Here is a 26026-nt window from a genome sequence, read left to right on the forward strand (position 1 = left end):
TGAATGGAATAATCTCTGTGATGTTAGAGATTTTAGAGTCGAAGATGGAAAATTGAAGATAAAATTATATTTGTCTTGGGACAGCATTGTGCTCTTCACAACCTTTGTTGTATCTCATTGGTCATCAATCATCAATACTCTCAGAAGCAGAGGGCTGTATGCTTAGGTACAATATATATACATGTCTTCATCTCTCTCTCTCTCTCTCCCTCTCTCTCTATATATATATTGTATACACATACATATGTGCATACATATAATTTCATTATGTATTGTGTTATAAAATATTGGATTATATATAACAGATATTATTATATGTCTTATGTTCTGTGTAACTATACATTAGTAATTTAAAAATAATGTATGTTTTCCAAATTTTTAAAATTTGGATTTTTTTAATTAATTTTTTTAAATCCAAAATTTTATTTTTATATATCATATATTATATATTTTATATTTATTAAAACTTAAATTTTAAATCTTAAAAATTAATTTTTAATTTTTATTGAATTAAATCAAATTAATTATATCAAATTATATTATATATAATTTATGTATAAATTTTTATATAATTATATATAATATATATAAAATTATATTGAATTATATTCAATTAAAATAAAAATTAAAAAATAATTTAAAAATTAAAAAATTAAAACAATAAAATGTAGTATTATGTATTGTGTCATTATAAATGATGTAATATATATGTGTGGTGTAATATATACATGTGGTATGTATATACTTTTTTTGAGTAATTATGTGCACTGGCAGGCAAGTGAGACTCCTGAGGTTGTAAATATATATACAACATATACACATACAATCTAAAAATACAAGTTCTGGATGGCAGATCTTAGAAATTATACTTTTTTATTTTTTTATACTAAAAAATGGATCTGTTTTATTGGAGGTAAATTATACCTTAATAAGATTGATATTCAAAAATTATCTGGGAAGTAATTATTTAGGGTAATCAGCTCTGTTAACTCTGTCTTCCTTCTCTTGTAGCTGCTCCTATTGTAACCACCTCACTCATTCTCATAAAACACATTTGAAAAATGGGAGACAGAATGCAAGAGATATTCAAGTAAGTCCATTTTTCTCCTTTTTAGAAACTGCGATCATTCATTTGTTTTAAGAAATCTTGCCTCTGGTCTCAAAAATTGACATCAGGAAACTGTACTATAAACTGTACTATAATCCTTACTGTCCTCAAATGTAGAAAAAGCAAAGGTAATCAATAGCACTGGACCCAATTCCTGGATAAAATACAAGTAAATCAAATTTGTTAAAACCGTAGAAAATTTCAGTGTTATATGGAGGAAGAAAATATAAGTGAAATGCTGTCTAATTTCTCTTGAAAAGAAACTGAGAAGTGTAAGGTTTGGATTTTTGTTGTTGTTGTTATTTGTCTTATGAGAACATGTTTTGCGCAAAAATGATACTAGCCCGCAGACAAATTTTTCATGGGCTTAGGTAACGGCCGTCTGCAGAGCTTCAAAACTGGTTTGGTTTTATCTCAGATAGATGTTTGTAGAATTCTGGAAACATATAAAAATCAAAGGAAACTCATGTGTCCCAATAGAAAAAAGCTAGATTAATTTTCTCTGATAGTTCTTAGTTGCAGACATATTCCATTTCTGGATATGGTCTGGGACATTTTATTTGAAAAATAACCCCACTGGGCCTGGGTCTCTGCTGTGTCTTCTCTCGTGGATTGGTATGAATGGGCTCTGTGTCACCCTTCTAGTCTGACCACTTCTAGCTGGTCTATGCTATCCATCACTGGAATGGACACCTCTGTTTTCAATTTGCTAATTTCTTCTTTTGTTTACATGTTTATGTTTCTATTTTCCAAATTTTCTTCACAAATGGTCATTTACTGGATGTGGTGGTTGTGGTTTTTTTTTTTTTTTTTTTTAGGATCCAGCTCAAACATACCTTACCTAGAAGTCTTATTTCCCTAAAGAATGATCTTCCCTACTGTTTTATTTGCCTCTTCTTCACTCCATTGGTGAAGATGTTCCTGTCTTGGGGTTCTGGGGTTTGTAGGGACCAGGACATGTGACACTGGACAGCTGAGATGGACAACAATTTATTGTGTAATTGTGAGTCACATATACTCACAGCCCTGGGGAGAAGGACACTGAGCACCACACGGAACCACATGGGGATTGCGTTGGGGAACGGAGTGAGCCTGCAGGTTTTGCTGCACCAAGAATGTCAGGTACCTGTGGGAGGCTGCAATTGCCTTGTTTGAGTAACTATGTGGGCTGGTGGGAAAGTGAATCTCCTTAGGTTGAGGACAAGGTGAAACACAGACTGTCTAGAAAACAAGGGTACTAGGTGGGTGGGGAGTCTCTCCTCATGTGTGATAGGCATATCTGGTAAGAGCCGGGGAGCTCTTGGTTAGGTCTTTGGAGCCCTGTGAGGTTCAATCCGTCAAGGAAGTGCTTAAAATTTTAGCTCTTGCAATATGCTGACTAAATCATTCTTTTTGAAAAAAAAATTTTTTTTTAAGATTTTATTTATTTATTTGACAGACAGAGATCACAAGTAGGCAGAGAGGCAGGCAGAGAGAGCGGGGAAGGCAGGCTCCCTGCTGAGCAGAGAGCCCGATGGGATCCCAGTACCCTGGGATCATGACCCTAGCTGAAGGCAGAGGTTTTAACCCACTGAGCTACGCAGGCGCCCCTCTTTTTGAAAATGTAATTTCATACTTTATGTTTCTAATTTGCCCCATAAAAATCTGGCACACGATGCTACTTCAGCGTACTGTTGCTGGTGGTTTTGCTAATTTAACCTAGTCTTTCTATAAGATGGTAGACGAGAGACAGTTTATTCTTCTTTATGACTTCTCCACGCCTCCCCAGAATCGTACCTTTCACCTGCGTTTTATATGTGTGGGTGCATATTGTATTCATTTCCTGGTGCTGCTGAAGCAAAATGCCACATACTGGGTGGCTTACAACAACAGAAGTGACCTCTCTCAAATCTCTGGAGGTCAGAAGTCTGAGATCAAGGTGTTACATGGCTAGCCTCCCTCGGAAGGCTCTGAAGATGAATCTTTCCTTGACTTTTCCGTGAGTGGCCACACAGCTCCAATCTTGGCTTCATGTCAGCATGGACTTCTTGTTTTGTGTGTCTCTGTGTGGCCTTCTCCTTTTAAGAATGCCAGCAATCGGATTTAGGGGCCACCTTAATCCATATCACCTCATCATAACTCAATTACACCTGCAAAGACTTTAACGTCTCATTCACATGTCCTTTAGTGTATCTTTCGGTGGGGGACACAATTGAACACAGAGGATTAGGGAAGATATTCATGTTGTGTATGGATATACACATTCTGGAGAAGTTCCTATAAATGACTTGTCCAAGATTCTACAGAAGGCACAGGTACCAGTACGGAAAGACCTCAGACCACAGCAATTCCACCAACTTCTTGTCAAGTGCTGAGAATGGATACTACCTCTCAGTGTACCTTGGTGCATAATTTGCTTCTCAGACATTGTGAAGTCTACTCCGTAATTATGAAGTCCTTTAGGAGGTTCAAGGACTGTCTCAATACAAGCCAATTATTTGCATGAAGTTGCTATAATTCACACTGACCATGATAGGAAATGGACAGGAATATTTGTGTTGGCTCTAGCTTGTGATTTTACCTGTAGCAAGAGAACATAATATAGAAAGTTGGAAAAAAAAATGGTTATTTTGCCTTTATGACAAAATAAAGCCATAGAATGAGGTCTGAAGCTTTCTTGGCATTTTCTCCATATTCAGTCCCTTTCTGTTAGTTTGTACCTAATCACAATTAGGTACAAATCAGCGGTCCTCCTGTGAATGAAAGTTTTGTGTTGTTTCCTTACACTAGTGATTTCCTCTTTCCTTCAAGGTCAAGGAAACAAGCCACATTAATCACTCACCTTCTCCATTACAGAGGAAGCCTGTTACCACTAGGTGTTTGCACCAGCCACGTGAGAGGGGTTACTCCCATAGGCTGCTTTACTGAGCAAAGTAAAGGGCAAAGAGAACTCAGAGAGCAATTTACTGCAGCCTCAGTAAAATATCATGCTTTAATTCGCCTCCTCCTCAAAGACTGCTTGTTTCAGGTTTAACAGAAAGGCACAGGGATGGCACATTTTATGTGTCAGCTGGCCCAGTTTAGCTACTGAGAAAGCTTTCCAGATACATTTACTACTTTAAAGTCATTAGTATTGGGCATGGACTGGGATGGAACCCACTATCATGTATTTAAAAAAAAATACTTGTTAAGTGTTTTTGGCTCTTGCTGTGTTTCTTAAAATTGAAGAAGGATATTCCAGATCAATGTTCATTGACAAGTATATGGCATCGTTTGGGACCTATTATTTGATAACTTACCTGGTGGTGGGTGTTGGGCAAATTTGATGTTCTCATAAAGCGAGAGTAGGTAATGGGAATTGGAATTTCAGGTAAAGGATAAAGAGTTTCCTTGTATGGCTGGCCTTGATCAAGTCAGTGTAAGGAATAAATGTTGTAGAAGCTTCCCCACATACCTCTCCTGTTTTATTAATTGGTATCACTGCCTGGATTCCTGTTGGAAACCTGTAAGTCAGGAATCCCGGGCTGAGAAGAGCATAGATTCACTGTTCTGGTCTCCCAAGTCAGAGAGCAGAGTAATACAGGCACCCTGAATTTATTACTGCTGCATAGCATGGTACTGATAATAATAATAACATAACATAATATTTCAGGCCCTGGATTTCCATGCCACTCTTGGAGTCAAATCTCTTTTCAACAACTTGCTAGCTTTGTGATGCTAGACAAGTGTCTTCAGTACTCTGTGACTACATTTGATGGGAATAATAAAAGGTTGTTAGATTTAGCAAATAAAAATAGAGATATGCTGTTAAATTTAAATTTAGATAAACAACAATTTTTTAAATGTTGAGTATGTCCCAGACACTGCTTGGCATGTGAAATTTCAATTTACCTGGGCATCCTGGATTCCATCTTGCAACCCAAGGATGACAGGTATACCTACCTCAAAAGGTTCTTACTAGGTTAAATATGATGATCTTTGAATAGCATTTAACATGATGCCTACCACTTAGACATATCAGTTATTATTTTTCCTAATTGCAACTGCCATTTAATATTAGACATTGTGTTGGGCATTTTGTATCCTATCACTGAACTTCACAACAACTCAGCTAGATTAGCTGATTTTTAATGAGATAAACCCAGATCAGAGAGTGGGAAATTTACACAGCTAGTCTATGCCTGGGTTCAGAAGCTGGGATTTTTCAAGTGTACCATATTACCTTGCTTTAGATTTTAACCTAAAAGACCCTGGATTTCACGCTAATGTGGTGAATGTTATAGCTTAATGGGATGTAGTTTGTTGTAAATTGTTGGGTATCCTAAGGCTTTAAAGTCTGTCTATTCCTTCCCCTTTCCCAGAATGACTATATATAGGAGCACGATTGAAGTCAGAGAGGGTTCCACCCAGGAAATGCAACCACCTCTTCTGAAAACACCTATTATGGTCTTTCTCCCTCCTGTGGATTCAAAAGATGAAAAAAGATGGAAAGCAATGATTTACCATGTAATTGTAGCATTTTAGGTTTGCATTGTCCACTATTCTCTTTGCTCAGAGAGACCTATTCATTGGATGGTTTGTGAACCAAAATAGCTGGTCTTATAATTTCAGATTTGGATGCATATTTGAGAAATGTTTATAAGTCATTCAGGAAGCCTGTGGAATTTGGACAAAGAGATTTAAGGGATTCCTTTATTATTCTTTTGTTCATGTTCCTGCAGAGTAGTGCTGGTGGGGGCATTGGTGAAGGAACTTCTAGAAACAGAACTTGGTACTGACTGGGCACTGAAGCTATCTGGTTGCCTTAATGAAAGTGTTTCAAATATTAATTCACTTATACTGACATACCTAAGTGTTCATAACTGGAAAAAGTACTACTGCAGTCAGCAAAAAGATGGCATTCCCTACAACCCATCCTGAAAAGGGCTTAAGTCATCTGTGGAGACAAATTCCTTTTCATTCCTGAGATGATTAATATCGAAACTAATGGCACGGTCGACTGGGAAAGTTTGATTCACACTTTCTGATGCTTACTTCTCCTAAGGATAAGGGTGGGGCCACATGTCAGATTTGGAAAAGGAAAAGGCATTGTTTGGAGGTTCACCAAAGCTTGTCATGATGACTTCCATGCTCCTCAAAGACATAAAAGGGTATGCACAACATTGCATCTGCACATTATGCTGATTTGCACACAGGAATGACTTAAATTCAGAAAATGAATTTTTGCATGTCATTTGTATAATGATACTCAGGGCTGGAGTCCCACCTCCTTCCCGTGTCATTTACTACTTGGTTTACTTTTCTGCAACTTTTTTTTCCATCCAAATTTTAAGCCTTTTATTTTTTTGGTCTAATGCTATAATTCATACAGCTTCTGGAGGCTCATAGCACCTAATACAGTGTAAGGCACAAAGTATTTTCTCACTAAAATTATGACCTGAGAAAACATTTATTGGTTTAAGCTACTAAGTTATGCATTAAATGCTACCTGAAGCATTAACAGAGCAAACATTTAATTTTTTTAAAGTTCTATTTTAAGTTAGATTATGCCACTCATGTGTTAAAAATCCTCTAAAGTGGGTTTTTCCAAAACCTTACAAAGCTATTCATGTTCTGGTGCCCTCTTACCCTCTCCAACCTCATCTCCTATTACACTTCCCCTTGCCCTGGTCCTCTGGCTATACTGGTGTTCTGTTGTTTCTCAAACTCAATAGGCACACTGCACCCTATGGCTTTTACACTGGCTCTTCTCTTTTCCTAGATCCTTCTACTATCCCCTATCCCTTTGACTAAATCCCTCACCTTCATCAAGTGTTTGCTCATCTTCTAACCATCTCATTAAAAATTGCTACCTCACTCAAAGCATTGATATACTTACTGTGATTTATTTTTCATCCATGGAATTGATGTACTACGTGCTTTACTTATTCATGATGTTTGTTGTCTAATTCCTTCACACTAGGATGCAAGATGTCTCAGGATTGTCTGTTCTGCTTGCTGCTGGTTTCCCAACACATACAATAATTTCTGGCACAGAGTAGGTCCAAAATGAACATTTATTGAATGAATGAGTTATGGAAAACATGAGGGGTGGGATAGAAGGTGTATCCACATTTTAAAGGAGCTTTGATTTGTTAGAAGAGAGAAATCTCACTATCACTTTGAGTTTAGAGAATTAAATGTTTTATTTCTTAAAGTCTGTGCATGTGCATGTGTGTATTAACACACAGAGATAGAGGACAAAGTCTATTAGTTTTGGAAGGAATGGGAAGTGCTCTCTTCTCTCATGGCTATTAGAAAGATTTTAGATAAGTGAAAAGACAAGTAAGTATACATCAGTGCTTTTAAACTGTAAAAAAATGAATGGGAGTTCCAAAAGGTCAGACTTGCTGATTATCTTTTAAATATTCTTTTCTCTCTGAAATATGCCATATTTATAAGTTATTATCCTTTGCATTGTGTGACCTTTTTGATGGTCAAAGACGGGTGCAGTATTTTATAATTCAATGTTCTGTAAGTCAGAGTGAAATAGTCTTTTTACAAAACAAAGTTTGAAAGTAAAATTGTGCTTTGCCACTAGTCTTAATTCTTAGTAAACACACCTTTAATCTTTCTGGTGTTGAGTATATTATCTTTCATGGACACTGCAAAGGTCAGAGAAGACAATTTCCTTTTTAAATAGATTGCTTGTGAACATCTCATATTTTATTTGTTTGAAGATGAGCCTTTTAATGTTTTCTTCTCCCTTTCCCTTCATTGTTAATGAAAAAAAAAAGTGTGTCCTGTACTGTGATGTTTAATGTGTTAAATTTTTTTCCTTCATAATGATATTTACTTTCTGAATCACTTTAAAATGGTTACCCAGACTCATTAGCATATTGGTCTCTGGGCATACTGTCCTGTTATAAGAATTCTTAACTGGCATTAGGTACAAAAATATGGATGAAATTTAGTTTAAAATAATAGTAAGGTACAGGAGAGCAGCATTGCACTCACTCATTCATTCATCCATCCATTCATCCAACGGCAAGTTCTAGACTACTTTCAACCAGGCTAGGTATATGGGCAATAGAAAAACAATGTCATACATAGGGCTTTTCTTGAAAAGGTTAGTTTAGTGGTGGGAATAGACACAAAAAATCTGTGTGTGCTATTAAAAAAGGTCCCTATACAAGTGCTCTTCTTTTTGGTTTATTTTAAAAAGATTTTATTTTTTTATTCGGCAGACAGAGATCACAAGTAGGCAGAGAGGCAGGCAGAGAGAGAGGGGGAAGCAGGCTCCCTGCTGAGCAGAGAGGCTGATGCGGGGCTTAATCCCAGGACCCTGAGATCATGACCTGAGCTGAAGGCAGAGGCTTAACCCACTGAGCCACCCAGGCACCCCTGCAAATGCTCTTCTATATCTTGATATCTTATACAGAACAACCATTTTTCATTTAATCAATTAATTATTGAGGAAAATTTTCATTTAATCAGTTAATTGTTTTAATATTTTGTAGAGTAGCCTTAGTGTATCTCACATCAGAAATCTCTCTTTTTCCCTACAATATGACTTAAAGGTAGCATGGGGTTATTTTCAACTAGAAGGTCCAGGAACATAAATCACCCATGGTTCAATGTTTGCTTTCTGTCTCTGCAGGGAAAAACAGCATGAGTGGTAGTGGGAAGAGAACCTGACTCCATTGGTTGCATATGTAGGCAAAACAGAAATTTGTATACACAAACCCACCATGGCCTCACTTTTATGTGATTATGATAATCAAAGCTTCTGCTAGAGTGCCTAAGATTTGGGATCATTATATTGCCCTAATTAAAAAAAAAAGAAGTCTTTGAAACCTCCTTTATTCATTTCATTTTATTTTGCTTTTATGTGCAATATAATGAGCTTTTATTCACTCTCTTGCCATTGGGTGTCATATACAAAACCTTAAAAGCTATATGTTTGATTTTCATTTCTTTAAGCTTGAAACCCAGCTGAGTGTTGACCATTGATGAGACAGGGCTGAGGTGGTATTATTGTCAATCTTCCAAGTTGAGCAGAAGGACCCCCAAGAAGATAGATATATATTAGAAAAATATTTCAGCTGGATAATATTTGAAGGGGAAAATACACTGAATTTCTTAAAGATGGTATTTATCTTTATGGACAAAAACGATTAGGGAGCCATATCATATCTCAGTCATTAAAAATAGGAAAGAATGTTAGAAAACACAGTGCTAACCTCATGAGAAAGTATTAAATTATTTTTATCCTTTATAAATCATTAAAAATCTAGGGTTATATATCAATTTGTATAAAGGTTATTATAGACTTCACATAAGAAATTATGGAAATGTAAAAATAGGGTAAAAGTGCAATGTAAAGACTTTCAGGAAAAGCAAAATATAAGGACATTTTCATATGTAAATATAAGAAACAAAGGAAATACATAGTTGATTAAAATGATCATTTGGAAGAAAAAATGTAGTTGGTTTTATCTTATAGTTTAGAAATATGAAGATTACCCATATAAGCACCAATGTATAAAAGTTATGTACAGGGACACCTGGTTGGCTCAGTCAGTTAAGCCTCTGGCTCTTAATTTCAGCTCATGTCATGGTCTCTGGGTCATGAAATTGAGCCCCCCCCACCATGCTCCTCTCTCAGTGGGGAGTCTGCTTGAAATTCTTTCCCTCTCCTCTGGCCTTCCCCCTGCTTGTATGTACTCTCTCTCTAAAATAAATTTAAAAATCTAAAAAAAAAGCTATATATAGAAATAGAAGTCATTAAAAATATGGCACTGTTACCAAAATTAAACATAAAAATATGAAAAATTATTTTAATAGCATACTAAATCCAGAAAGAGAAAGTAGGTGTGACTTCAATGAACTGTTTATTAAAAGCCGATTCATGGAAAGCATGAAATTCTCTGATATTACTTGGACAGTGATAAATTATCAGGGTATGTTTCAAAGAGCAGAATATAGAAAAATTCATTAGACTATTTTAGCCACAAGCTGTCAATAGTCCTATATTGGATTAAAGAGGCTTCCTACTTGTCTTCATCTGATTGGCACCAACATTTGGGGAATTCACTCATCTGGTTGATGCACTGGAACAAGTAAGACCTGGTAAGAAAATGTTAAGTCCTCTCAGAGATTCATTTCCTTATCAAACACTGAGTGAATGAAAAAGTCCAAAATTCCATGGACTATTTGAAGGAAATCATTAACAATTAATAATTCTATAGCATTTTATATTTCATTGAGCATTTCTGTTTCCATATACCTAGTCCTTCTGGTCTCTCTTTCTTCAACTTTATGATACCCAAATTTTTAAATGATTGGTTGGGCATAGTTATTGACCAATTAGAATACAGGTGGGCCTTAGTGGCCATTTAACTCTGCAGAATCAATCCTGAATTTCTTCTATAATTAACTTTTTATAGCTCTGTTATTATCTTGCTATTATTATTCATTTAAAAGTCATATTTTCAAGGAAAAACATGTTTTGTTAAGGACAACTTTTGTTGGAAGTCACAGAAACTCAACTCAAACTGGTTTAAGTAAACAACAGCAACAACAACAACAACAACAAAACCACCACAAACAGCAACAAAAACTCCCACAGATTTTGTCTCACGTAGCCAGGAAGTCTAAGCATGACTGATGCAATGGCTCAATCAAATAACATTATGAAAGATCTTTTTCTTCCCATTTTCAGATTTGCTTGTCACAGGTTAACCTCATTCTCTCATGCTTGAGGAAAGAGAGTTATGGAGAGCCCTAAGTCTACATCTTCACAATGTGAGATCAGGAAGGAAGAAAAACTCCTCTTAAGGCTAATAATATAAAGTAGCAGTTCTGTGATTGGTGCTGGTTGTGTTATTCACAATGAACCAACCGGTGCCATGATTGGCAAGACTTGGTTAACATGCTCACCCATCTACCCAGGGAATGAGTGGGCATTCTATGTCCTGGTGCTACTAGAATCACATGAGGTGGGGAAAGGGATAATTTCCCAAGGAAAATCAAAGGGGAATGGGAACAGTTGTTCAGTAGAAATGAAGAGTCATTGTCATAATGAACTATAGAAATGAATCACAAAGTAATTCATATTTTAGAAAGGGTAGCATGGTGATTAGAATAATTTTTTTTTCTCCACTGAATTTCTTCTGTGTCCTTTTTCTGTGAAAAAAAAATGATTTTTAGAATGAGCAAAAATAATGATTTGCCAAGTTACTTTAATTCACTTGTACAATCATTTACTACTAAGAGGAAAAATGCTCTGTTTTGTTGCTTTAGTCTATGTCTATTCTTTCACCAAAACCATTCTGTCTTGATTTATACTAAGTCTTGAAGTCTGTTAGCCTTCCAACTTTGTTCTTCTTTAGTATTGTTTGGTTATTGTTATAATCTTTTCTCTTTCCATATAAATTTGAGAGTTAGTTTACCTGTATGCACAAAATAGTTTTCTGGGATTTCATTGAACCAATAGATTAATTAGTGAAAAACTGACAATTTAACAATGTTCAGTCATCCAATGCATGAACACAGAATTTCTTTCCATTTATTTAGATCAGTTTTATAGTTTCCCAAGTAGATCCTCTATATTTTTGTTAGATATACACCTTGATTTTTCTTTTTATTGGGGGCTATTGTATTAATGAGATTGTGTTTTTAACTTCACATTCCAATAGCTTATTGTCAGCCTGTAGGAAAGCAATTGACTTTCATATGTTAACATTATATCCTGCAATCTTACTATAATCAGTGATTACTGAAGGTTTTAAATGGGTTTATTGAGTATTCTCTTTATCAGTCAAATGGATTTCTGGCATATCCTTCCCAACTATTATTATAAATTATTTAAATACAGATGCTGTGGATTACATATCTGTACTCCCACATAAGTTACAGTCATTACAAAACTCCCATTAAACAACCACAAAAAAGGACAGTTTTATGACTCTCACTTTGACTCTCCCCTCAATCAATTACTCACTCAACTTCGAGAACCTCATGTGGAAAAGGGAGATAGTAATATTTATTTCTTAATAAAAGTCTTGTTTTAAAGATCAAATGGACAAAGATCAACTGTACAAAAGTACTTTAAGACTTAATAGCCATACAAATTTATTCAATATTATAACAGAAGTATAATAATAATAATTGTATAAATATAATCAAGGCCATAAACATAAGCTTGAAACCTTGATGATACAGAACAAACATTACATTCTCCTATTTTATGATGATATCTGTAAATCATTTCCTTCCTCTACTTACAACATAGGTGAGCCATACACATTAAAATAATTCATAAAAGACTACAGATCTGAAAGTTAGTAAATGCTTTCCCATTTTAGAGTTATACTAACATTTATTTGAAATCTTGAAATGCTTGAGCACATTATCCCCCAAACACAGGATTGTAGATGAGTAAATTCTTGGTCTAAAAACAATGGGTTTTCCTCTCATTCTTAGAGAAATAGAAAATACTATGTAATTGGCACAAACATAATAGATAATGCATAATATATTAGTACATACCTAATTAGTAAGTGTATAATACTATGTAATTAGCATTAGACTATTTCTGATTTTGTTTTCATTTTCACAATCAGTAAAAAAACAATAGATTAATAGTTAGAAAAAGCATATACTCCCTGAATCTTTATGAGTTTAATATATTTTGCAAATTTAGATGACCTTTCTTTAAATCCATGTTCTGAGAAAATCATATGCTTTTAAATATTTGGAAGACCAGCTTCAAAACCTTGAAGTCAGTGGGTTCGCTGTCATGTCTAATCATCAGCACAAATAAAATTTTGAATGTAATTTTGAAGTTTTGGCTGATGTCCATAATTGGATGTTCTTTATGCCGTCCTGTGCTCAGATTCTGAATGTGCACTCAGGTGAAAAATGATAGCTTATTGTGACATTTGATCTTTTATTCATAATATACATCTTATCTTACAAAAATAGCTTAAAAAATTCATGCTTATTCTTTAAGATTTGGCTGGTGATTTCTTAAAATCTGATTTTAACGAAATAGCTGCAACTATTGATCTCTTAAATGGATTTTTAATTATTCCCCATCAATATATTTAACTTTTTCTTTTAAATGAAAATAAATAAAATTATGCATCAATATATCATGCTTCCTTATTGTATTCAAATATTTCAAAAATCATGCCCTTATTGTATTCTCCTTTCAGTTTTTTTTCTTTTAGTTTTGACGTGGTCTTTGTAGTCTCATGCATGCATTTGATTATTGGTTATTCCATACAAATTCTTGAATGTCATCTCTAAAAAAAAAAAGGTGTCAGCTATTAATTAAGTACAGATGCCGGGAAAGGCTTAAAAGCCAAAGCCTTGGTTTCCAGGCTTCTACTGATTGGTTCCATTTCAAACAAACAAGCAAACAAACAAGTAAACAAATAAATGCTCTACCTAGTAACTGGGTTCTACTAGAACAATTTAAGGTCTTCCCTGGTGGGTCTCCCTCAACAACCTTGTTTAGTTTGGCTTTCAATTTAATTTCTATCTATTTCATGCTTTCCAAACTATGTGTTCAGGATATTTACATTTGAATCCTTTATTAGCATGTTCAGGATATTTAAAATATAATAGAATGTTTTGGGAAGAGAAACAAGGTAGAAATGAAGAGTTCTGTATTTATCTAAGCTCGGCCTTTGTTTCTCTGTGTCTCAAGGATTCTGTTTGTTTCTCTGTGAAATGGGAGTGTTAGATCAGGCCATCATCTATAGATTCCTTCTTGATGGATCCTTGCAACATCAAAACCCTGAAATGGTCTGAGTTTGGCTGCTTATTAAGGTCTAGGTCTTGATTTTTTAAAAATAATTTCTCCAGAACCTTTCTAGTTGTGCAGCTTGTGACATTCTCTTTCATATCTTATTTCAAGAAAGTAATTATTTGAATTGATATTTTTCTAAGACGTTAGATTCATGTATTTGGGGATTCAATGGTAGTTAAACATTTTAAATTCCCTTGAAAATGTAAACTAGCACATGATTTCTCTCTGCTTAAAACTCTTATCACTTCCTTAAAAAAAGCTATTAGACTGGTTGAGAAAGCCCTCCCAATATATCCCTCAGTGGCCTGTGCCTTTTCATTGCTGGTCACTATCCTTGCTGACTCTGTTGCAGGCACTACAATCTCCTGGCTCTTCCTCAAGAAGGCAGGCATACTTGCTTAGGTCTCTGAATGTACCATACAGTCTGCATCCCAGATGCTTCGTCCTAATGTTATGATTCAATTCCTTTTTCTCCCCTCCAAATATCACTTCACTGGGGAGATTCTTTCTGGAACCACCTCTTCTAACACTCCATATCCTTACTTGGATCCATGATTTTCATAGCACTAATCACCACAGTACACATTGCTAATTGTCCCCTCCAACTATAATATACTTTTGGAGAAATAAATTTTGTTTGGCTCACTGCTGTATTCTCATTATCTGAAATGGTTTGCCTTAGAAATATATTTATTGAATAAACATAGGAAGAAAGGAAGAGAGAGGAACAGAAAGGAGTGAGAGAGAGTGGAAGAGAAAAAGAAGAGGGGGAAGAAGTGGAGGAGAAGGGGGAAATATTTTATATCCAACTGGTCTTTGACCCTGATTCTAGAATCTTGAGATACGTGAATCTTTCCTTGCTCTGCTTTGGTGTGTCAAGTCTCTACTAAGAGACTTTTGTTGTTTTTGAATTTTTAAGAGGATCAAATATATTTGCCTAAAATAAAATCTTACAAAATTGATGTCTTCACTAATTGTTTCCTTGTTAGTCTACTTTGTCTTTTTTTAGTCTTTCCCTTCCATATTTGTAAATCTGTTAAACCAATGATTTGGCCAGTCCCTGGTTATCCTAAACCTTGTCTTTTTGAATTTCTATGCCATTGAACAGATTAAGCTTTGTTCTGTCTTCAGTGGATTACGAATTTTCAGAGAATGAATAAAACAAAAGGTATACTACATTTATGTAAAATGTATGTATAATGGTGTTTAGAGAATATTTAATGATATCAAAATTACTTCAGTATAAAAAAATCACTGTTTTTGGTCTTTTTATAATACATTGTATTCAGGGTATGCAAAGATCCAGTCCTGCACCAAAGCAGAATAGACCCTTTCACATTTAAAAAAAATCAGAGAGATTGAAAAATCTCCCTTGCTCTATCGTTAGATTGCTCCAAATTCTCTCCCAGCCACTTCTACCTAATGCCCAAAATATATCATTTCTTATTTAATGACATAAAAAAAGCAAGGTTTCTGCTAAAAACTTCAAATACATCATGTGGAGAGATGCCATTTGAATTGATTATCAGCCATTAAGAGCTTAGCATAAATTAGTTAACATGGGAACTCCATGGGGAATTGAGAAAAACGGCGTCAAAATTTGATGGCAGTGGAAGTTGGGAGGGTATGGTTGTGAAAGCAATGACAAGACAGAACCTCAGAAGGGGAGCTTCAGGAGAAGGAGAGGAAGCAATCACTTGAAGACACGCAGTTCGGGATTAGTAAGAGTGTGTTATCAGTTTTATGTGGAAACTTACCTGTTTGCTAATAGTCTTTCTTTATTCAACAAGAATGTTGGACCATCGATATATTTCTTCTGCCTTTCCTGTGAGTCTCTGAAGTTAAGCTCTCTACCCTTCAGGGCACACAGGTCATTTTGTTTAGGGAGAGTTTGGTAGGTACACCTAGGGAGGTACCCTTTTGAGTAATAGAATATGTGAATAACATTTAATTTCTGGTGATACATTTGAATAGTTAGGCTGTTCAGGGGCAACTTCTAAAAGATCACATTTCACTCAGATATGCCTTTCCATAGGAGACACTTTGAGGATCCCCCTTATCTAACCATGGTTCTGCTGCATTAGCAATATCATATAATTTTAAATTTATGTAAAATGAAAACTACAGTATTCAGCAGATGTTATATTTTCTCCACCAAATAAGTTTGCAGAACCTCATTTTAATAGAAAAATGCACTGTCACTTGTACTTTCAAATATTTTATATTCTTCATGATATCAGTGTCCAACAGCCCAATTTCTGTTCAGGATATTTTATTTCTTTTTAAGAATCCAAGAAACAGGGATTTTCCCCTAATATTTCAAAATGCACTACATTGGACCTTGTTTAATTCTATGAGTTTGGATAGATGTTAAGAGTTTAAAAGTAATATTAGTACATGTCCAGATTTTTAAATCAATCTCTCTATTTAGTGATGAGGGACAATGCTAAAAATAGTTTCAGACAACTTTGAGTTAATTTTTCCCAGCATGTGTGAGACCCTGACATTCCATATGGACTCATCACAGAAGTCTGTTTTTGCTGTGTTCTCCAAAATGAGCCTGTTAAATGAGCCCTTCACTTTGTTTAGAAGCTAATATTAATTGTTCTGGAAAATATGGTTTAAACACTTAAATAAAAGTACATTTGCTAAATTTAACACAAAAAAGGTTGCAACACATTGTTTAGGTAATGTGAATGTGTAAGCAATTGATTGAAAATGGGATAATTTTTGCAACTAATTTTGAAATTTAAGATTTTTCTGGTTTGACCAAAGATTCATAGCATGCATAAACTTGAAATATGCTGAAATAGCTACTTAGTCAAACCAGTCTTTCTAACCAGATGAGTCATTTGTTTGCTTCATTTCTTCTTAAGACCTGTGAGGGACTTCCAAGCTGTCCCTCTTGCAGCAGATGGAATACTCACAGGAGTCCATCCCTATAGCAACCACAGCTGCACTGGGCAACCAGTGCTGTACTGATTTCCAAATAGCATGGGAGGCCACTGGAGTCTGTAAAGCCTTCCTTCCACCAACTGGGTTCCCTGCTGATGCTATTTGGATAATGTCTAATTTGACCTGCATCTAAGAGAAAGATGGCTATCTTATACATAACTTAGGAGGACACTCAACCTAAAAATAGAACTGTCTTAAGGAAAAATATTTTTTCCAGGTGGTTTTCCCCTTAAGTCATATATTCTAAGCACTTCACTTATATAAGATTATCTACTACAGATAAATCTGCATCACAGTCATATTCTCATTTGTTTATAACTTTGAGTCCATTGAGGAACTGCCATGGACCATGATAGCATTTTTGTGAAAATTTAGTAGCTCTTATATGGAAGGATTCATGAATCAAATTCAATATTGAGTACAGGGTGTGTGCTCAGGGGGTAATACTGGGAAGTTCTTTTTTGGTGGGCATGCCCTGGCTAGACATTAGCAATGATTGCTTAGTGATTGTTTAGAGATTCTACCAATAGTCTTGATAACTGAAAACAAACCTGGATAAAGTCATACTTTGGATCGTGCATTATAAAATTATTTGATTACTTCAATGTAACTAGTAATGAGTTTTTAGAGAGTGTTCTTGCTTTGGGTGGAGTGACAAGTACCTGTTTCGAATTTACAGTATGAGGAATGATTTCAGTAGATCTTCGGTTAATGAGGTTGAAACAAGCAGAAAGATTTTTTTGTTTGTTTCTTTGTTTTTGTTTTTTTTTTGTTTGTTTTTGAAACAAGAAGAAAGTTTAAAGCTTGTTTGCCAGAGAACTCTTTCCCCCTAACTAGCTTTTTAGACCCCCACTAAGAAACTAACTCATTATCACTTCAGAAGCCTGGACTCGAGGTCAACTGTTGTGGTTCCAGCATAGGAACAAGCAAGATCTGCCATCCTTACCTAATTTCACAAGCTCAAGTCCCCATTCAGTTTTTACCAGCTCTCGGAGCATGCCCATAGCTCCCTTCTTGTCCTACAACAACCTCCTGGTGTCAGGAGTTGAATTTTGCCTTGTTCTGATGTTAAGTCTCTGCTCTAAAGTGAACATGGGATGTATGTTACATATACATATTTGCTCAATGTGCATGCCCCATCTTTCCTCATGGATAATCCTAAGTTTCTCCACCCTTTTAATCAATGTGTGTGAAATCTCAACCCCTATGATCATCAAAACCTTATTCTCTCTCCCTTTGGGAAGGCAGATTTGAGGTTTGTGTTCTCATCTCTTCCTTTGGCTGCCTCTTGAATAAACTCTTTCCTTGTTGGATACCTTCTCAGAGACTGGCTTTGCTGTGCATTGGGCAGAGGGACTTAGCTTGGTTATAGAGCAAAGCTATTAACCTGCATTCATGTAGAGGGTGTTCTGACTATGACTGGGGAATCTCAACTTGGTATAATTGTGTGATTTCATTGTTATATCCTCGACAGTCCAGCCATAACTACCCTCTCCCTATTCTTGTTTCTGAACCTTTCTGAGTTAGTCTGGGGATGGGAAAATGGCCAAATGTGCTAGTAGCATTGTGCATTCATATATCATGACCAACACTGTTTTATGGGAGCTGATGAATGCAAGAAACCCGGAGACCAGATGGAGCGTATACTACCCCTCACTTCTCCCACTATAGATATTAAGCTTAACCTATCCCCAAGAGTAGATTCACTATTTTGAGGTTCTCAAAAGTAATGTCTTTCAAAAATCCAGTTTCCATACCTTAATTTAAGGATCTATCTAGGTTACAACAATGTATTGGAGTGAAAAGGAGTCTAAGTTTCAGATAGTCTTTGTGTAGTTCCTAGAGCCCACATATCCAGGTGGCAGATGGGATATTCATTTTTCCTGTTTTTGGTGTCATATAAACAGAACTTTCATGTCATGTGCGTGCTACAAGATTATTTCATATGGTTCCACTGAGGATTTCATATTCATTGAGTGGAACTATACCATAATATGAAATATGGAAGCTAGAATCAAGCATTGGGCCAAACTTGAATTCCCTCCAAGGATGTTTTGAGTTCTTGAGAATGTGCACATAGGTAATCATGATAACATGATTTTGTTTGTAGCATAGACCATTAATGTGGACCTTGAGGATAACATTACAGGGAAGCTCTGTTTTTCAGGGAAATGTCTGCTTGCCAGAGAATTGTATGTGTTCCCCACACATACATTCGTTATGTCACCAGCTGTTCTCTGTTATCGTCACTTCCAACTTTGTAGGCTGGGTCCACTCAGAAGCAACTCTCTCAGGGTGAGAGGCAAACAGAGACAGCTGCCACCGAATCTGAATCTTCTCCTTGTCACCACTGCTCTACAGAATCTTTACTTTTGCCTACCTTGCACTGAACCATCAACTGTTTCATTTACAGGTTGCCTCTAGTTGCTTGACCCTCTAACCCCGCTGCTCCTGCATTCCTGTATTCCTTCAAGTTCCTTCACTGGCTGCCTCTGGCCTTCCTCTTTTCCAATACCTGTGGCCTCTGTCTTTCTCTTATTGATCAGGCTTCTAACTCTGGTGTTAGTCCTTGCATCAGCTTATGTGATGTTCCCTCAAGCTATACCTACAGTGCTACACTCTCTTCCTATTTCCACCCATAACCTAGAACATAGATACCTAGTCACTATAGTAAGAATGAAACCTTGCAGAGCTTTGAATTGCCATGAGTCAAATCTCAATCATCATGTACTGGCTTTATCATTGGAGTTTGTTTTACTTAAGGAGAGCCTTGTGAGATAGTGACTAACTTCATTATTTAGAATAACTTTCACTGTCATCTAAGCATTAGTCACTTCAGCATTGGGCCAAACTTGAAATCACCCAAAATGAAGTCACCCACTTCATTTGGGTGAATGAGGAGAAAAACTAGTAGGTTAGTAGTTCCAATTAAGTTCTTTAGAGTGACATCTAGAAGAAATAAATCAGACCCCCCCCCATCTTCATGGTTAGACTTGTAAAATTGTAATTGCAATCTAATGAATTAGTCCTTAGTTTTGGAGAGAAGAAGTTTTCAGGGTTTAGGTTTGGTATAAGCACAAGTTTTACAGTTGGTTGGTCATATGCATAAAGCCATGTAAACATAATTACATACATGATTAAGTCAGGAATGTATTGTTGTATTTTCCTTATCCTTACTTATATGGGACAGAATTTCAAACTGGAAACTCTTTGTCAAATTTGGAGAGTGGTCTTTGAAAATTATCTGCAGTTTACATAAGGAGAGCAGAAACAATCAATCTATCATTTTCAACTACTTAAGGCAAACAAACAACTTGTCTCCTATTGTCATACTTGTGTTTTTCCTTTTATTCCATTTCTGTGCACTTGTGTTTTCCTTCTGATCTCTGAAGTCTGCAATTTGAGATCTAGAGGCTTATAATATATGAACAAAATAGACACACTTAATTCTTCTTCCCAACCATTTGTAGTCCCTGTTAACAAATGTTGGGGTCTGGTTTGAATTCTTTCTATCACTGTGGGTGCTCCAGAGTTCGTGTGTTTCTGAAGTTTCCAAATTTTAAATAGAGAAGTCAGTGCTCTCTTTCTTCAGAGAGGTCTAAAATGCAAGTCCCGAATCTCCATCATGCTAGACAAAGACACACTGACATCCCCTTAACCAGAGTCATCCCCTGCTTGCCACTGACAATAGGAATGAATATATTCTTAGCTCTGACATGTGCTTTCAGCTGTTGACTTAAACAGCAGCCCAAGGAACTGGTTTTGGCTCCACTTTGTCCCTCCATGCCCCCTCCAGAGAACACTGCATTTACTACATTTCACAGTGCTTTAACAGGCATCTAAAATGACTTGAAATCATAGAGAATGATTGCTACTCAGTGTAGCAAGTTGGTGCTAGGAATAAAGTGAGCACAGGAGCTCAGATTCATGTGGAGTTCAACATCTGGATGATACTAGAAATGTTAATTAGATAAGTACAAAATGTAAAATCAGAAACCAAGTTAAGTCTTCTAAAGGAAGAGGACATGGTACTCAAAGCTATTGGGGGAGAAGAGAAATGTTCCCCTGAGGAAGTGGCATTGAGTTGAGATTGAAAGATAAAGAGTTAATCGTGGGGGGATGGGTATATCAAAAGTAACCCAAGCTCCCAGAAGAGCAGGTTCTAAGGTCCTGAGGTGGAAGGGAGCATGTTGGTAAAATGAACATGAAGGCCATGATCACTGTAGCACAGAGTGAGTGGCAGAGAGCACAAAACATGAAAGGTGGCTGTATCAGCCAGAAAAACAGAAACCACTCTATGTATTCAAGGTACAGAGGGACATACATAACACGGAAAAGGGGGGAAATAACTATGAAAAGTGTGAACACCAAATGTCAAAGACTGAAGCTTAAAGTACGGAAACAAGCAGTTGTGAAAAGCTCAATGGATGCAAAAGAATTGAAATCAGGGACATGAATAGTTCTTTGCACAACAATGTACAAGGCAGCATTATTCGCAGTAGTGGAAAGATGAAAATGACCTAAATGCCCGTCGGTGAATGGACAGATAAGCAAAATGTGGAATATATACACAGTGAATACTATGCAGCCTTACAAAGGTAGGACATTCTGATGCAGGCTACTACATGGAAAGTGCAATAAATAAATTATAAATAATTTATAATTATTATTTATAAATAAATTTATTTATAAATTATTTATAAATAAATAAATAAATGCAAAGTGAAATAAATCAGTCACAAAAGGACAGATAGTGTATGATTTCACTTACACGAGGTACAAAGAACAGTCAAATTCACTGAGACAGAAAGTATATGAAGGTGGTTGCCAGAGGCTGGTGGGAGGAGGAAAAGCAGGTTAGTGTTGAATAGGTACAGAGTTCCAGCTGAAGAAACTGAAAAATCTTTGAAGATGGAAGGAATGAAAGGAAGGTGATAATGGCTACAAAATGTGAATGTCCGCAATGTCACAGATATGAAAGCTGTAAAATAGTTAAAGTGGTAAATTTTATGTTCTGCGTATTTTCCTAAACCTCTTTTCATGCCCCTGGAAGCAGCCTTTGACCAAAAATGAATGCACAGTTAGTGGACAGAAGCTCTAGCATCCTCCCTCAGAAGAATATTGATCAATCTGGAAACAATAAGAGGTGGTAAGGATTCGGATAACCCTCAAGCTGATCAGTCAGACATGGTAATTATATGGTCTTCAGGCAAGTGGAGGCTGATAAGTTCAAATAAGGGAGGGAAGGGCAGGCTGCATTGGTTCTTAAGGGGCACTCAGAAAAATCTGGGTAGGTCACTGTAATTAGATTCATTGTAACGTGCCCATTTCAATTCTTCATGTTGCATTCCTTTTCTATCAATGCCATAACTTTAACATCAGAGCCCTACCAAGGCTGTAATTCAATTTGTCTTATAATTCAACCACCCATAAGATTACAACTTTAGTTTTCAGAAATCTCACTTTGTAGATTCAGGATACTAGGAATTCTTTCCAGGAAGTCATATCATCTCTGGAGTACTCTGCTCTGTGACTTGGACTAAGAATATAAAACCTTGAGTTTGTCTGTTTCTTTCTCTAGTTCTCCAGTGCACTTATATAAAGTGCATCTATGGAGTAGCTACTTTGTCTTCAAAAGCTTTGTCTTGTGCAGGAACTACAGGTTATAATATAAACAGCTCTGTGCCCACTTGCCTATGTCTCTTTGGAGCCGCCACCATATCTCTATGTGCTGTGGGTTGTTTACTGTCAATGTGGTGGCTCTCTGCTTGAGGACTTCTCTGTTTCTCTTTCTACCACAGGAACACACACAATCTGCATACAGGGAAAGCTAAGTGGATTGGGGAATCCATGCCCCTGGGAGTATTCTTTGACCAAATATGGATAGTCAGTCAGTGGAGAAAAGGTCCAGGTTCCCCTCTCAGTTGGAGTAATAGTCCTGTACTGTTGTCTAGCACTGCTGAGTCCCAGTTGTTCACAGCAGTGATGCCCAGATAAGGGATTTTTTCTTTTCCTTGCTCTCTCATTTTCCAGTTTTTTAACCAGGGTTCCCTGACACCACCTCTCAGATTAACCATTTGCATTCATTTATTTTTATTTTTTAGAAGATTTTATTTATTTGTGTGTGTGTGTGTGTGTGTATGTGTGTGTGTGTGTGTGTGTGACAGAGAGAGAGAGAGAGAGAGAGAGAGCAAGCGCAAGTGTGGGGAGAAGCAGAGGGAGAAACAGGCTCCCCACTGATCAGGAAACCTGATGTGGGACTCGATCCCAGGACTCTGGGATCATGACATGAGCTGAACGCAGATGCTTAAGGGCCTGAGCCACCCAAGTGCCCAACTATTTGCATTTAAATTTCTGTTTCAGGGTCCCCTTTTGGGGGAAACCAAACAATGACACCCATGTCCACAGGTAATGAGGTCATTACTGCCTTAAATTGAATCAGACCTGAAAACCAAACCTGGAGTTCCATCTTTAAGGTTTGTGCCCAGTTCCAGGATGAAAACTGGTCTCAGACAGGATTTGGTTAAGGAAACAGAAAACACTATTTTTGTGGGTTGGAAATACAGGGATATATGCATCCACTGGAAGGGCTGAAGCAGTAAAGTTTGTAGAAGTTCAGGAAACCTGCTACTGAAGAAACACCTCTGAAAAACAGGGAAAAAATATGTCCGTTGTCAAGGATTTCAGCAGTGCATGTAGTTTTCAAGAAGATGCTGCCATAACTCTCACAGCAACTCATGCTTCTGCTGCCACAACATGAGAACAATGGGCTTCTGCCTTCAGAATCTTGTATAAGTGCCTGTCATCCCCAAACTCTACACATGCAAAAGTGCTCTTGGAAATGCAGTTCCTGGATTCTCTTCTTTGACACAGGAAAGTTTTTGGAAGGGGGTGGTAGTGATGTGTTGTTATTGGCCCATCTGAAATAATAAGCAAAGTCTGGAACATGAAAAGCCTAGTGTGAAAATTTAAACATTTTTGTTTTTATTCCAAGAGCAACGGGAACATGTTGACAGGTTTAAAAAGGGTGCGGTATGATCATTTTGCATTTGCTAATCTTTGACTGGAGTGCAGAGTTTAGGATGCAAAAGAAAGCCAGTTTGGGAAAAATATAGCTTTAGTCCAGAAGAAAGTTGATTGCCATCTATTTGGGAAGGCAATGGAGATATAACAGGTAGACAAGATTAAGAGTTACCTAGGACATAAAGTAATTGAACATGGATGTAGACTGGGTTTGGGAGATGTAGATGATGAAACTATGAGAACTGTTGGTTTATATTGTCAATCATTAAGGTAGGGAATACTAGCATATAGCCAGTTTGGGGCAGGGTGGCTGTTTTAAGGGTAGGCTATGATTTTGGTTTAGGGCATTGCTGAATTTGACATGTCTTTGAGGTGCTGTGCAAGGGTGCTGAAAAGACAACACACTGAGACACAGTGTATGCTTTGGGAGGGCTTCAGGGTGGGTGCTCAGTGCCTCTTGGCAGTTTCTCATAGCTGGCCACTAGTAGTAATGCCCAGCAATTGCTTCCATGTCCAGTGTTAGCTCCTCAGGGCAGTGGAGGCTCTCCTTGGCAATAGTTTCTCAAAGCAATAGCTCCCAAGAGCCTCCTCTTAATGTTAGCCGGTCAGAGATTCTTGACAGTGGTTTTATAAACTCCTAATTACATTTCCCTTCACAGGGAAGATTTTGCAGATTATTGACTGTTCGCTTGATGTTACTACCTCAGCCACCCTTCAAGGCAACTAAAATGGATCCTTGCTGAGCTGTCTCCAGGAAGTTGTTCATGCCTAAAAGAACCACCTCAAAACATTCACATTTAACTGAGGAAAGTAAACCTATAGAATATCATATAGTACTCTATAACACTGCTATTCTCTCTGTTTTTTTATACCTTGAGTCAAGCTGGCTCAGGAGCACTGTTGTTCTCTCCGTTGTGCTGCCCAGGGACTTAAATGACAATAATCTTTCTTTTTTTAAATTTTTTATTTTTTTAAAGATCTTATTTATTTATTTAACAGAGAGAGATCACAAGTAGGCAGAGAGGCAGGCAGAGGGAGAGAGAGAGAGAGGAAGAAGCAGGCTCCCTGCCGAGCAGAGAGCCCGATGTGGGGCTCGATCCCAGGACCCTGAGATCATGACCTGAGCCGAAGGCAGAGGCTTAACCCACTGAGCCACCCAGGCGCCCCAATAATCTTTCTTTTCCTTCTGACTTTATTAAGCTTACTTGGGTAACTAAGGAGCTTGGCAAATCCATATGCCACCCAAATTTTTATGGGCCTGGGGCGTGGCTTGCACCATGCATAGGGTACCGAGTGACCCAAATTTTCTCAGATAGTATGTGAAAACTCTTAGGATAACTCCTACATTACATGAAGTCTTATGCTATTTATAATTCTCTTCCAAGGGAGTTTTGCCTTTGTTTCCTCCTTTCGTTTATTTATTTACTCAATTATTTATTTGTATCTGTGTGGATTTAGGTATATTTATTTTATACTTTGGCTTATAACCCAGTACTACATTACTTTGTTGCACAGATCATTCCTATTCTGACCACTGGAAGTTCTGTCAGATTAGTTCCTGGTTCCAGTGTCCCTAGGAAATGCTTCCATCCTCATGTGTTTTGAGAATTTCCTCTCTTTCTGGTACTACATGATGTTCAAGGTTCATCTTGCACTTTGTTTCCCAGTCCTAAAATCAGCCATTTCTAGAATGAAACCAAGATCTGAGCATGAGTATCATTGCCCTTCTGCACGAAGTACTCCCTTCATCTTGTCTTGTGATGCAGGTCTCCTGGGTGTGAATTTTGCCAGCTTTTGTATATATGGTGATTCTTACCTTGGCCTCTCAATTTCCTAACATGCATGGGCTGGTCACTAGCATGCTAAAAACTAAGGAAACCCTCCACATGTCTCCAGAGCCCTCTGGGCAGCCCTCTTCAGTCCCCAAAGCTGCTTCTACCTGCTAACCTGTACACAATTTCCAGCTGCCCTGGGTTCACCCAGCTCTTAGGTTGGTTTGCTCAAATTAGACACTCCTAGTCTCTACTTTGGTTTTCCTCTCATGCCCCTCAGTGTATAGACACTCCAGACAGTGATGTGGGGTTATCAGACTGCTCCCCATGTTTGCTTCCCCTCCCCAAGGATCACTAACAAGAGCTGCTTCTCACTCAAAACCTACTTGT

The sequence above is a fragment of the Lontra canadensis genome, unplaced genomic scaffold (genome assembly GCF_010015895.1).
Source record: "Lontra canadensis isolate GAN:19392208 unplaced genomic scaffold, GSC_riverotter_1.0 scaffold13, whole genome shotgun sequence".
Classification (NCBI taxonomy): Eukaryota; Metazoa; Chordata; class Mammalia; order Carnivora; family Mustelidae; genus Lontra; species Lontra canadensis.